At 46.4% G+C, this 13,467-nt stretch overlaps 1 protein-coding gene across 1 annotated transcript in view; it reads right to left on the reverse strand.

The window, feature by feature from the left end:
- The window catches only part of TSPAN9 (tetraspanin 9), a 145,667-nt gene that overhangs the window by 101,542 nt on the left and 30,658 nt on the right, over window positions 1-13,467 (reverse strand). Inside the window, exon 2 of the mRNA XM_087873324.1 lies at window positions 13,295-13,367. The gene's annotated coding sequence lies outside the window, so the exon portion shown is untranslated. The remainder of the gene's footprint in view (window positions 1-13,294; window positions 13,368-13,467) is intronic.

Here is a 13,467-nt window from a genome sequence, read left to right on the forward strand (position 1 = left end):
TGAACAGCTGGAGCTGAAGAATTGGGGGAGGGGTGTTCCAAAGTTCCCATGAGCAAGCCGTTTTGGCACTTCCACCCCAGCCCCCACCCGGGTGCCTCTGGCAGGAAGCACACAACGGGCCCATTATCAGCTGCTCCCTCTTACTCACCGGTTGCAATTAATCTGAAATATATCCTAGGGCCACTCATCAGGTAAACTCATCGGTTGATCTCAACGGAAACTGTCAGAAAAGGGGAGGGGAGAGGGGAGAGGGGAAGGAAAGAGAAGAAGAGAAGTGAAGAGAAGAGAAGATGGAAGGGAAGGGAAAAGGAGAGGAGAGGAGAGGAGAGGAGAGGAGAGGAGAGGAGAGGAGAGGAGAGGAGAGGAGAGAAGAGAAGAGAAGAGAAGAGAAGAGAAGAGAAGAGAAGAGAAGAGAAGAGAAGAGGGAAGGGAAGGGAAGGGAACAGAAGAGAAGAGAAGAGAAGAGAAGAGAAGGGAAGGGAAGGGAAGGGAAGGGAAGATGAAAGGGAAGCGAAGGAAAGAAGAGAAGAGAAGAGAAGAGAAGAGAAGAGAAGAGAAGAGAAGAGAAGAGAAGATGGAAGGGAAGGGAAGGGAAGGGAAGGGAAGGGAAGGGAAGGGAAGGGAAGAGAAGAGAAGAGAAGAGAAGAGAAGAGAAGAGAAGAGAAGAGAAGAGAAGAGAAGAGAAGAGAAGAGAAGAGAAGATGAAAGGGAAGGGAAGACAAGACAAGACAAGACAAGACAAGACAAGACAAGACAAGACAAGACAAGACAAGACAAGACAAGACAAGACAAGACAAGACAAGACAAGAAACAATAGAATTGGAAGGGATTTAGGAGGTCTTCTCAAGCAGAAGACCTTATACCAGGGGTGTCAAACTCAACTTCATTGAGGGCCACATCAGGGTTGTGTTTGACCTGGGGGGACATGTGTGTGTGTGAACAGGTTGAGCATGGTCAGCTTGGCGTCATTTGTGTTGGGGGCACCTGTGGTGGCCTGAGCGCTCTGCCAGTGAAAACAGGCTCCCGAGCTCCGTTTTCGGCTGGGATGGCCTCCTGCAACCCTCTGCAGGAGTTCAGGAGGGGCGTGCGTGGCCCTCCCAAGCTCTGTTTTCACTGGCAGAGGCACCGTGGGCTGGTCCTTCGCTGTTTCCAGAGTGGGCCCATGGGCCAGTTCTAAGCACTCCAGGGCGGGCCCCTACTACCCTACTTACGGGACCGCCTACTACCATCAACAGCCTCCCACCGACCAGTACACTCCCACAGAGAGGGGCTCCTCCAGGTGCCGTCGGCCAAACAATGTCGGCTGTCGGCCCCTAAGGGGAGAGCCTTCTCTGTGGGGGCACCGACGATCTGGAATGAGCTCCCCCCAGAGATACGGAGGATTCCGGATCTGCGCACCTTCCGCCGCGAGTTGAAGACGCTTTTATTTCATCAAGCTGGCCTCGCCTAAATCTTCTCCCTTTTAAGTGTAAATTTTAAATTTTTAATGTATTTTAAAATATGGGTATCTTAAATTATGGGTATTAATTCAGCCAAATTTATTTAATTCATTTTATTCGATTTTAAATTTTGTATATCTATGTGTTTTATTTCATGGCTGTGCACCGCCCTGAGTCCTTCGGGAGTAGGGCGGTATAGAAATTCAATAATAAATAAATAAATAAATAAAAGTGGCTGTCCAGTCTCTTCTTAAAAGTCTCCAGTGATGGAGCATCCACAGCTTCTGAAGGCAAGCCGTTCCACTGATCCAAACCCCTTTTAGGGTTCAATCCACCCATTTTTTGGGGGGAAAACTCTACAGAGTTTACCTAAGATGTAGATGAAGACCCTTCCCCTTCCCAATGCAGGGTGGGGCAGCTTCCACCCTAGAACCTTTCGCGTGGTGGAGGAATTGCTCTTCCACAGGAAGATACTTCAGGTTGTAGAGATATCACATCCCGGAGTGGGGCGGGGGGAAAGAAATCCACCCCACTTTGTCTCCTCTGCTATTCCTCCTGAGCTGTCCCAGTCAGGAGTGCTATTCAGCCGGTTCTGACAGGTTCTGGAGAACCGGTAGCGGAAATTTTGAGTGGTTCGGAGAACTGGCAAATACCACCTCTGGTTGGGAATGGGGATTTTGCAGTATCCTTCCCTTTGGAGTGGGGTGGAATGGAGATTTTGCAGTATCCTTCCCCTGGAGTGGGGAGGGAATGGGGATTTTGCTGTATCCTTCCCCTGGAGCGGGGAGGGAATGGGGATTTTTGCAGTATCCTTCCCCCTGGAGTGGGGTGGGAATGGAGATTTTGTATTATCCTTCCCCTGCCACACCCGCCAAGCCACACCACGCCCACCAAGCCACGCCCACAGAACCGGTAGTAAAAAAAAAATTGAATTCCAACCACACAGTCAACGTCTAGCAAGCTCAGAAGGCTGTTTCCACGAGGAGAGTATCTGACAGACCGGAAAAGTTCACAGTTCTCAAAGTTATAAAACGATCTTCCGAAGCGGTGAATCTTTCAAGAGCTCCTGAAGTTCATTTCTAAATACGGTTAGACTTCCTTATTTGGCGTCCCTCACACAGAGCCGGGATCCCCACTTGAATGGACAGGGCAGCCAGCCTGATCCAAATGCAGAGAGACAGCCAGGAGCTCCCAGACGCCCTCGGCTAATTTGTGTGCTCCGGAACAAAAGAAAAAATACCAAGCTATCCTGGGTTGGCCAAAATAGCTCCTTTTAAATCAGGGATGTCTAAAGTAACCGCCTCTGCAAGAATGTTTATGGATTCTCAGTCATCCAGGTTTTGTCCCAAAGGTGTTTTTTTTTTTCAAAAGGAAAACTGGACTTTTCTTGGTTTTTCCTTGAAGATGTTTTGGTTCTCATCCAAGAAGCTTCTTCAGGTTTTCATGAGGCAACTGGACTTTTCTTGGTTTTTCCTTGAAGACATTTCGCTACTCATCCAAGCCGTTTCTTCAGGTTTTCAAGAGGAAACTGGACTTTTCTTGGTTTTTCCTTGAAGACGTTTCACTTCTCATCCAAGAAGCTTCTTCAGATTTTCATGAGGCAACTGGACTTTCCTTGGTTTTTCTCTGAAGATGTTTCGCTTCTCATCCAAGACGTTTCTTCGGGTTTTCAAGAGGAAATTGGACTTTCCTTGGTTTTTCCTTGAAGATGTTTCGCTTCTCATCCAAGAAGTTTCTTCAGATTTTCATGAGGCAACTGGACTTTTCTTGGTTTTTCCTTGAAGATGTTTCGGTTCTCATCCAAGAAGCTTCTTCAGATTTTCATGAGGCAACTGGACTTTTCTTGGTTTTTCTCTGGAGATGTTTCGCTTCTCATCCAAGAAGCTTCTTCAGATTTTCATGAGGCAACTGGACTTTCCTTGGTTTTTCTCTGAAGATGTTTCGCTTCTCATCCAAGAAGCTTCTTCAGATTTTCATGAGGCAACTGGACTTTTCTTGGTTTTTCTCTGGAGATGTTTCGCTTCTCATCCAAGACGTTTCTTCGGGTTTTCAAGAGGAAATTGGACTTTCCTTGGTTTTTCCTTGAAGATGTTTCGCTTCTCATCCAAGAAGTTTCTTCAGATTTTCATGAGGCAACTGGACTTTTCTTGGTTTTTCCTTGAAGATGTTTCACTTCTCATCCAAGAAGCTTCTTCAGATTTTCATGAGGCAACTGGACTTTCTTGGTTTTTCCTTGAAGACGTTTTGCTTCTCATCCAAGAAGCTTCTTCAGGTTTTCATGAGGCAACTGGACTTTTCTTGGTTTTTCCTTGAAGATGTTTCGCTTCTCATCCAAGAAGTTTCTTCAGATTTTCAAGAGAAAACTGGACTTTCTTGGTTTTTCCCTGAAGACGTTTCGGTTCTCATCCAAGAAGCTTCTTCAGGTTTTCATGAGGCAACTGGACTTTCTTGGTTTTTCCTTGAAGACGTTTCGCTTCTCATCCAAGAAGCTTCTTCAGGTTTTCATGAGGCAACTGGACTTTTCTTGGTTTTTCCCTGAAGATGTTTTGCTTCTCATCCAAGACGTTTCTTCAGGTTTTCAAGAGAAAACTAGACTTTCTTGGTTTTTCCCTAAAGACGTTTCGGTTCTCATCCAAGAAGCTTCTTCAGGTTTTCATGAGGCAACTGGACTTTTCTTGGTTTTTCCTTGAAGATGTTTTGGTTCTCATCCAAGAAGCTTCTTCAGGTTTTCATGAGGCAACTGGACTTTTCTTGGTTTTTCCTTGAAGATGTTTCGCTTCTCATCCAAGAAGCTTCTTCAGGTTTTCATGAGGCAACTGGACTTTTCTTGGTTTTTCCTTGAAGATGTTTTGGTTCTCATCCAAGAAGCTTCTTCAGGTTTTCATGAGGCAACTGGACTTTCTTGGTTTTTCCTTGAAGACGTTTCGCTTCTCATCCAAGAAGCTTCTTCAGGTTTTCATGAGGCAACTGGACTTTTCTTGGTTTTTCTCTGGAGATGTTTTGCTTCTCATCCAAGACGTTTCTTCAGGTTTTCAAGAGAAAACTGGACTTTCTTGGTTTTTCCCTGAAGACGTTTCGCTTCTCATCCAAGAAGCTTCTTCAGTTCCGACTGAAGAAGCTTCTTGGATGAGAAGCGAAACGTCTTCAAGGAAAAACCAAGGAAGTCCAGTTGCCTTTTGAGAAAGCACCTTTGAGACCTCTGCAAGAACAGTTCCTTCAGGACTGAAATTTGCTGTCTGCGCCAGCTACTCTCCATGTTCCCAGCTAACACGTTCAATGAGTTAGAACTATAAAAGAAGCCAGAGCAGATAGAAGGAAGGAGTGACGATTATCTAGGTCCGTGATGGCAAACCTGTGGCACGCAGCACTCTCTCTAATGACACGCGAGCCATCACAGCAGCTCAGCTGTGCCACGCATGCACGCGTGTCTCCTGCTGGCCAGCTGTTCTTCGGGTCTCTGCCACGCATGTGTGGGGGTGGGGCATGTGCGGGGGGCACATGCACATACACGAGGGCATGTGTGGGTGTGCATGCATGCATAGGGGGCAGGCGGTATGCGTGGAGGGCACGCACAGGGAGCACGCGTGCATGCCCAGAGGGCAGGGTGTGTGCAGGGGGCCGTGTGTGCATTGCATTTTGCGGGTTCGGGCACACGCACGCACATTCGCGCACGCACACACTTTGGGCACTCGGTCCAGAAAAGGTTAGCCATCACTGATCTAGGTCATTTTTTTTTTTTTAATTTGATTTATATGCCGCCCTTCTCCGGAGACTCAGGGCGGTTTACAATATGCTCAGCAATAGCCTTCATCCGTTTGTATATTTATACAAAGTCAGCTTATTGCCCCCACAAACTGGGTCCTCAATTTACCTACCTTAGAAAGGATGGAAGGCTGAGTCAACCTTGAGCCTTGGCGAGATTCGAACCTGCAGTAATTGCAGGCAGCTGGTCTTAATAACCAGCTTAATAACAGGGTGCCTTAGACCACTGTACTACCAAGGCTCTTTAGCAGATGCTGCTGGAGGAAGAATCAGAGGCAGAAACTGGGAGAGCCACGAGCGAGGGGATCCACCCAGCGCCAGAAGAACAGGAGAGGAGTAGCCCTCTTTGGCTGCAACCAAAGAAGAATATGCCAAAAACTCAGCCCTGGCCTCCCAATGGTGGCAGGGTGGACTCCGTAAATTTCAGTTGCCGGAGAACCAGGCCCGAGTGTGTCAAGGGGAGAAGCTGTGAACATTCCTGAGTCTGTAGATAAGGAAGCGTGGGTGGAGGAAGTCACTAGCAGCAAAGCAACTTGCACATAAAGCAGTCTTCTAAGCAAGATGGTCGGCGTACGAGTTTAGTAAATAAATCGAATAAATCAAAGTCTTAGAATTTTAAGTTATTCTCATTTTAACTCAAGTATAAGTGAGTTCAGCTGGTATTATAGAAAACACAGAATAGAACATAGAATAGAGTTGGAAGCAGTGGTGAAATGTAAAATTTGTTACTACCGGTTCTGTGGGCGTGGCTTGGTGGGGGGGGGTTTAATATGACTGAGTGGGCGTGGCCATTTTTTTTTTTTTTTTTTTTTTTACTGTTAAAAGCATTTTTTCTACAACCTCTTCGGCTGAAGAGGTTATTAAAAAATGCTTTTAAAAGCCTCTGACGATCCCAGCTGACTTGCCTGATCGGCAGAGTTTTTGCCCTCCGCAGCCCCCAGGAGCACTCTGCAGGCCTCCCCAACCCTCTGCACATCCCGTTTTTGGGAGGCCTGCGGAGTGCTCCTGGGGGCTGGGGAGGGCAAACTTTTTTTTTAAAAAAAAAAAAACTTTATTGTTAAAACAAAAGTTAAAACAAAACTTTTTTTTCTTGTTTACCTCTTCGAAATCTTGGTGCGTCTTATACTCCGGTGCGTTTTATAGTCCGAAAAATACGGTAAGTAGAAACACTTCTGTACACTAACTTTTTCTATGCACACTTTGCACTATACTCGCATAGTTATAAACAGTATTATTTTCACTCATGAGTGGTGTGAGTGTGACTGTCCCACTTCTTTCCGATCTGTTCCCACCCTCCAACCCAGGAACCCCAGAAAGAGGCTTCTGCTTTTGAAGAAATCATGAACCTATTAGACCATTTAATATACTTCAGGAAAGCAAATGCAATTTGAAAAAATAATAATAATAACAACCAGGACTTGATGGGATGGCTCCTGTGATTAAGAATACAGAATTATGACCAAAAGTTGGGAATGCTCCAACACTATAGTTTTTAAGAAGAGATTGGACAAGCATTTGTATGAAATGGTTAACAGCGATGTCCAGTGCACATTTTGGATTAGAGAGACATGGATTTTAGCAAACTCAGAACAATAATGATAAGTAGGTTCTTATAGCTGGAGAAAGTAATGGGAAGAGCAGCCTAAAATCAGGAGCTGTTATTTATTCTTTTTTTTTTTTTTTAAAGAAGGTACTAAAAGGACAATCAGGAAAGGGGGAAAACATCGCTTAGTGAATTTCTGAAACAAAAGAAAGGACTTTCTAAGCCACGGAAAGTAGGAAAAGTCAAGAAGGGCAAATATACACAATCCATAACAGCCGAGATGCTGTCAGAAAGGATAACGGTGAGAATAAATTGAGGCTGGTAAGGAGGCCGAGAACACAGTCCAAGCACTTCTTCAGTTACGTTGAAAATAAAAGGAAGAGGGGTGGAAAAATTCACAGGGCAGCCACTTCGTGAACACAGCGACACTTCTAAACAGGCAACAAACAAAGGGAAAAAAGGCAGAGGGATCCAGGATTACAGGTGTTTCACCAGGTAACGCTGAAGAAAAGAGAGGAAAGCAAAGAATTGAAGGCTGTTGTGGCCCGCCAGCGGCCTGCGCGGATCGTGGCTGATCCCGACGACGAGGAGGCTGATGTGGGGTCGCGCCAGCAGCCTGTATAGCCGGCGCTCGCGTCGGACAGCGAGGAGGCTGAAGAGGATGTGGTGCCAGAGGCAGAGACTCAGACAGGGCCTTCAGAACTTCCAGAGGCTCCTTCAAGTGGAGAGAGCGAAGTGGAGGAGCCTCTCCTCAATGCTCGAGCACGCAGGGCTGCCAGAAGGCAGGTGTGGCTACTCAGGAGGAGGAGGTCTCCTCGAGAGTAAGGTTTGAGAATAATTGGCCACTCCCTTAGCCTATTTAAATCGCACACAGTTAGTAATTTCTTGCTGGAAACAACGTCTAATTATTACAGAGCATTTTGGAGAGTGAGTGTCCTATCGTATCTTGTTTTCTGGGCTGGTTGCCAACCTTTGCCGGACTTTGTTTATTCTTCGTACGTTATAACTTTGATAAGGATCATTGGTGTGTGTCACAATCTTTGGGAATCCGGAGCTAGGGCAGAACAAAAGCCGAGTCTAAGAGAAGTAAGAGAACTGAGGGAAGGCGGGTTTTTTTTCAGTCTGAGTGAGTTAATCTTCAAGAGCAACGAACTCTATCCTAGATAAGTATCCGTTGATCATCTAGGCAAATTTTTCACCCACACAATCAAGCAAATCACCGGAATATAAACTGACAGCAAACAGCACTCCTTACTACCCTGTTTCCCCCCAAATAAGATATCCCTGATAATAAGTCCAATCAGGCTTTTGAGCACATGGTAATTTAAGTACTTATTTTAGGGTTAAAAAAATATATAAGACAGGGACTTATTTTCGGGGAAACATGGTAGCACTGATGATGTTACCTATTTAGGATAATGAAACATCTGCAAGAAAACAACCAAGCTCAGAGAGCACCAAGGACCCAATTCAAAAACTAAAAAGAATTTAAGGAGTCCTTGGTGCACTCTGAGCTTGGCTGTTTTCTTGCAGATGTTTCGTTACCAAATCTAACAAAAAAAGAAAAAAAACAGAGTTGGAAATCCCAAAAGTGCTTTTTTCAAGAGGCAACTGGATTTTCTGGATTTTTTTGGAAGATGTTTCTCTTCTCATCCAAGCTTCTTCAGCTTCCCCTCCATCCAGTCAGAGCTGAAGAAGCTTCCCGGATGAGAAGCGAAAGGTCTTCCAAGAAAAACCAGAAAGTCCAGTTGCCTCTTGAAAAAAAAGCACCTTTGGGACAACCATGGCCTGGATGACTGAGAATCTCCATAGACATACTTGGAAGGGACCTTGGAGGTCTTCTAGTCCAACCCCTTGCTCAAGCAGGAGATCCTATACCCTTCCAGACAAACAGCTGTCCAGTCTGGTGATGTTATTACCTAGGGATCTTGGAGTCCTAGTGGACAACCATTTAAATAGGAGCCAGCCCTGAGTCTTTGGAGAAAGGCGGCATACAAATTGAAATAATAATAATAATAATAATAATAATAATAATAATAATAATAATAATAATAATAATAATAATAATATGCTGCAGCTGCCAAAAAAACCAACACAGTTCTAGGCGGCATAAACAGAGGGATAGACTCAAGATCACGTGAAGTGTTAATACCACTTTATAATGCCTTGGTAAGGCCACACATGGAATACGGCATCCAGTTTTGGTCACCACGATGTAAAAAGGATGTGGAGACTCTAGAAAGAGTTCAGAGAAGAGCAACAAAGATGATGAGGGGACTGGAGGCTAAAATATCTGAAGAACGGTTGCTGGAACTGGGTATGTCTAGTTTAATGAAAAGAAGGACTAGGGGAGACATGATAGCAGTGTTCCAATATCTCAGGGGCTGCCACAAAGAAGAGGGAGTCAAGCTATTGTCCAAAGCACCTGAGGAATGGGTTCAAACTGAGGAAGGAAAGGGTGGAAACTAATCAAGGAGAGAAGCAACTTAGAACTAAGGAGAAATTTCCTGACTGTTAGAACAATTAATCAATGGAACAACTTGCCTGCAGAAGTTGTGAATGATCCAACACTGGAAGTTTCTAAGAAGATGTTGGATAATCATTTGTCTGAAGTGGTGCAGGGTTTCCTGCCTAAGCAGGGGGTTGGACTAGAAGACCTCCAAGGTCCCTTCCAACTCTGTTACTCTATTCGATTCTATTTTAGTCTGAGGACCGTGTTTCCCCAAAAATACGACCCCATCTTATATTTTTTTGAACCCTGAAATAAGCGCTTGGCCTTATTGCCATGCGCTCAAAAGCCCGATTGGGCTTATTATCAGGGGATGTCTTATTTTGGGGGAAACAGGGTAATAAAACATCTGCTAGAAAACAACCAAGCTCAGAGAGCACCAAGGAGCCCTCCTTTCAACCCTGAGCTACGAATATTCTCCCTTCCCCCCCCTCCCTTTGGCTTCTTTTGGTCCCCTGAAATGTGGGGCAAAGATTATCTGGATGCTGCTTAAAGAGTGCTCTGCATATAAATGCGGTGTGGAAGCTTATTCTTGGTTTAAAAACAGACAATAAACCCCCGGGACTTCTGTTCACCATGAATGGGGAATTGGAGACAGATAGTTTCCTCAGACTGAACGCCAGACCCATATGAAGCCCCCTCTGTTAATTCAACAACCCCACAAAAAGAAGATGGCAAAAAACGCACAAAAAAAAAAAAATCCCAGCGTGAAACTTGGCCTGCGTGCAACATCCTTTTATGCCTGCTAGGAGGATGAAAAATTCTGCCACGGACAGAGCAGGGAGGGGTCAGCCGATCTCCTCAGACAAGACAGACGGTCGAGAGCTGTCGGTGGGTCGCAGAGTTTTTCTCCGTTAAACCGCCCCTCCCTCCCTCCCTCCCCCCCCCTCTTGGAAATTCACACCTCTGACACCCAGCTTTTCCAGCTGTTCAAAATCCTCGACCCAGAGAAAGGGGGGCCCCTGTATTGGGAAAGACTGTAACCGATGCTTTTCGCTGAAGGTGGGCGTCTTTCAACAGATTGCCTGCAAGGGGAAGAGGACGATGGAGAAGGAGGGAAGAGACTGGCGGCCACAGCCGGGCTCTGAAATAACCCAGCTGAGGCTGGGGCCCTTTTTAAAGATCGGGTCTCGTTAAATACGGTCACTCATGCTCTCGTTACTTCCTGCCTGGACTACTGCAATGCTCTCTACATGGGGCTCCCGTTGAGGAGCACCCGGAGGCTCCAGCTGGTCCAGAACGCGGCCGCGCAGGTGGTTATGGGAGCGGCGTGGCGCTCCCGTGTGACCCCCCTCCTGCACGAGCTGCACTGGCTCCCGGTGGTCTTCCGGGTGTGCTTCAAGGTTTTGGTTATCACCTTTAGAGCACTCCATGGCATTGGACCGGGGTATTTACAAGACCGCCTCTTGCTACCAATAGCCCCTACCAGTACGCTCCCGTAGAGAGGGGCTTCTCAGGGTGCCATCGGCCAAACAGTGTCGACTGGTGGCCCCCAGGGGGAGAGCCTTCTCTGTGGGGGCACCTACCATCTGGAATGGGCTCCCCCCAGAGATACGGAGGATCCCGGATCTGCGCACATTTCGTCGTGCTCTCAAAACGTTTTTATTTCAGCAGGCTGGCCTGGCCTAACTCTCCTTTTTTAAATTTTTAATTCGTTTGATTTTATAAATTGGGTGTTTTAATCTGTGTTTTGGCCAAAATATTTAATAATTTTAAGGGACTTTTAATGTTTGTATTAGCTGTATTTTATCTTGGCTGTTCACTGCCCTGAGTCCTCCGGGAGTAAGGCGGTATAGAAATTTGATTATTAATAATAATAATAATAATGACTCTCTGCAATTCAGAGGTGGGATTCACTTACCTTCCCTACCGTTAGCAAATGGGAGCGTTGTGCGCCCACATGCTTGCGAACCAATGCAATGCATGCGGCTTTCTGTGCATGAGTAGTAGTCGTACATTATGTCCGGGTGGGTGGGGGGAACCTCCCGCAGTCGCCGCTACCGGTTCGTGCAAACCGGACAGAACCGGCTGAATCCCACCACTGTTGCAATTCCCATCTAATTCCTTCCCGTGTCCAGCAACATCTGCAATTTTCCCTCTCTGCTGTTTTTTTTCCAGGAGGCAATTGGACTTTTTTCTTTTGGAGACGTTTCGCTTCTCATCCCAGAAGCTTCTTCAGCTCTGACTGGATGGTGGGGAGTGGAAGGATTTATATTCCCTCCATTTATATTCCTTTATTCCTTTATATTCCTATATTCCTTCCTTTTAGAGGATGCAAATGACCAGCTGTCTGCAAGGAATAATAAATCCTTCCATTTCCCCCGCTATCCTGTCAGAGCTGAAGAAGCTTCTTGGATGAGAAGCGAAATGTCTTCAAAAGAAAAAAGCAAGGAAGTCCAGTTGCCTCCTGAAAAAAGCACCTTTGGGACAACCATGACCTGGAGGACTGAGAATCTCTACAGACTTCCCTCTCTGCGTTTCTCCTAAAAGCGCCACAACTGAGCAAGAATTCCCTGGATATTCTCCCCTCTTCGTGCCCTCCGGGCAGGAGAGGGACGATGCTGGCTGGAGAAGCCAAGCAGAAAGTCACCTGCACTGACCAGCAGAAGGAGCAACCTTCCTTGTGTCTAGTGCAGGGGTCGGCAACCTTAAACACTCAAACAGCCACAAAGGTCCTAACCGGAAGCCCCCGTTCAATTCTGGAGCTGACCGGAAGTCCAGTTCCCCCACCATAGTCTCCTCCTAGCGCGACGTCCTTTATCTCAGCCAACCGGAAGTCCGGTTTCCCCACACACACACACACACACACACACGCACCATAGAGTCTCCTCCTAGCACGGCATCCTTTTTCCTCTACCTGTCCTAACCAAAAGCCCTATCAATTGTGCAGCCAATCAGAAAACCTGCCCCTTGCCATAAAGTCTCCTCCTGGCGCGCTGTGCTTTCCCCCCGAATCAGAAGCTCCTCTCAAAATTATGGCACCGACCGGCAACAGGGAGCTACAGCAGAGGGAAGAAAGAGCCACATGTGGCTCCAGAGCCACGGGTTGCCGACTTCTGGTCTAGGGCATTCCTCGACTTACAACCGTTTAGTGACCGTTCGAAGTTAAAACGGCACTGAAAAAAGGGATTTATGATGGTTTTTCATACTTAAGACCAGGGATGGGTTTCACTTACCTTTACCACCGGTTCGCTGCACACATGCACGGTCCGTGCATGCTCCCGGCCTTCTCCACATGCACTTTTGCTCAGACATGCGCTTCACATCAGAAATGTGGAGAGGAACGTCGTAAAAATGGGGTAAAACTCACTTCACAAATGCCTCCCTTAACAATGGCATAAATTTTGGGCTCAATTGGGGTCGTAAGTTGAGGATCGCCCGCATAAATCTTTCCATTCCCCACCGTTCAAGACAGAACGGAAGAAGCGGCTTGGATGAGAAGTGAAACAGTTTCAAGAAAGAAAGAAAGAAACATTAAAAGTCCAGCGTTTTGGGAGGTTTTTTTGGAAACCAAGAGAGTCCAGTGCTTTTTTTGGAAATACATCTTCGGGATAACCTTTCTTGTGATTTTTAAAGAAGGGAATCCAACGGGGGGGGGGTTCAATGCTACACAGCAGAGATGCACCCTCAAACTGGGAAGGGGTCAGAGCCCCCAACAGTTCCTGCACCCAAACCAGTGGTGAAATCCAATTTTTTTTACTACTGGTTCTGTGGATGTGGCTTGGTGGGTGTGGCAGGGGAAGGATACTGCAAAATCCCCATTCCCTCCCCACTCCTGGGGAAAGGATATTGCAAAATCTCCATTCCCACCCCACTCCTGGGGAAAGGATATTGCAAAATCTCCATTCCCACCCCACTCTGCGGCCAGCCAGAGGTGGTATTTGCCGGTTCTCCAAACTACTCAAAATTTCCACTACCGGTTCTCCAAACTGCTCAAATTTTCTGCTACCGGTTCGCCAGAACCTGTCAGAACCTGCTGGATTTCACCCCGACCCAAACCTACAAATGCACCCCTTAAAAATAGCAAATACGGGAACATACCTCCTGCAATGTCACTTCTGGGTCTCCAGCTGGATGGAGTTTGTCGACGGGCTGTAGTTTTTCTCTCTTTCTCCTGCAACACAACAGCCACACACAAAATATATTTTTTTAAAAAAAAGTTTCTTTCTTTTTTTTTTTTTACAAACATATCAAATCAGTGAGTGAACAGTGTT

Source organism: Pantherophis guttatus, chromosome 7 (assembly GCF_059756535.1).
Source record: "Pantherophis guttatus breed Tessera chromosome 7, ASM5975653v1, whole genome shotgun sequence".
NCBI lineage: Eukaryota > Metazoa > Chordata > Lepidosauria > Squamata > Colubridae > Pantherophis > Pantherophis guttatus.